At 39.1% G+C, this 1,162-nt stretch overlaps 1 non-coding gene across 1 annotated transcript; it reads left to right on the top strand.

Moving 5' to 3' along the window:
• The first annotated feature begins 741 nt into the window (after positions 1 to 741).
• On the top strand, positions 742 to 843 carry LOC144329254 (U6 spliceosomal RNA). The gene has a single exon (XR_013394743.1). It is a non-coding gene; the product is annotated as a U6 spliceosomal RNA (small nuclear RNA).
• The last annotated feature ends 319 nt before the right edge of the window (positions 844 to 1,162 follow it).

The following is a 1,162-nucleotide window of genomic DNA, read 5'->3' as shown; positions in this document are numbered from 1 at the left end:
CTGAAAATTCATCAGGATGTTAATGCAAATCTCTCCTACTAAACATATTTTTTCTGCTGCTTTTGAATGACGTACACCTTTTTTTGCAAGCTATTTTCTCTACTGCAACACATTTTTGTATATTATTTTCATGCTCAGTTGGTTAGAGCATGGTGCTGATAATGCCAAGGTTGCAGGTTCAATCCCCATATGGGACAGCTGAATTGCAGGGGGTTGGACTAGATGATCCACAATGTCCCTCCCAAGTCTACAATTCTATGAATATATTTATTTTTGTGCATGTGCTTCCCTGATGTATGCATTCTCTTAAACACTGGTTGGAGAGCTGCATCACAAAATCCAGATAAGTGGGAATTTCGAAGGATGGTTGTGTTTCAGTGCTCATATTGTTTCAGAAAGTGTGAACTTGATGGATTCACCTGTCAATGCAAACTGAATCAACTTTCTCTCCCATCCCTGCTCTCCACTCATAATATCCAGAGGTCGTGTCTCTTATTTAGGCAGTATTCCTGGCAGTGCTGGGATGGCACAAATGAATTTCTAGAAACTATAGGAATTTCTGCAAAAAAAGGTAAAATGCAATTGGGTGCTCAACACATTGGTAATTACTGTGATATTTTCTTTTCCATCATTTGTTAAACCACAAATATATTCTGCTGTACTCATGCACCATGTCTGCACTGATGCTACATAACGTTCCGCCCCATAACCTTTCTCCCTCTTCCTTATTTTCTTTCTTTCTCGCTTCGGCAGCACATATACTAAAATTGTAACGATACAGAGAAAATTAGCATGGCCCCAGCACAAGGATGACACACAAATACAGTGGTACCTCGGGTTACAGACTCCGCTAACCCAGAAATAGTGCTTCAGGTTAAGAACTTTGCTTCAGGATGAGAACAGAAATCGTGCTCCGGCGGCATGGCAGCAGCAGTAGGCCCCATTAGCTAAAGTGGTGCTTCAGGTTAAGAACAGTTTCAGGTTAAGTACAGACCTCTGGAATGAATTAAGTACTTAACCTGAGGTACTACTGTATTTTCTTTCTGTATTTCTTTTTCTTTTTCTTATAATTTTAAAACTTCAATAAATAATATATTTTAAAAATGCAACTGGAACATGCTTTGCTCAGCTGTGTGAAGAAGACAGCAAACATGTATTCAAA

This window comes from Podarcis muralis, chromosome 11, assembly GCF_964188315.1.
Source record: "Podarcis muralis chromosome 11, rPodMur119.hap1.1, whole genome shotgun sequence".
In the NCBI taxonomy this organism is placed as follows: Eukaryota; Metazoa; Chordata; class Lepidosauria; order Squamata; family Lacertidae; genus Podarcis; species Podarcis muralis.
This window is presented reverse-complemented; position numbering and strand designations above follow the sequence as displayed.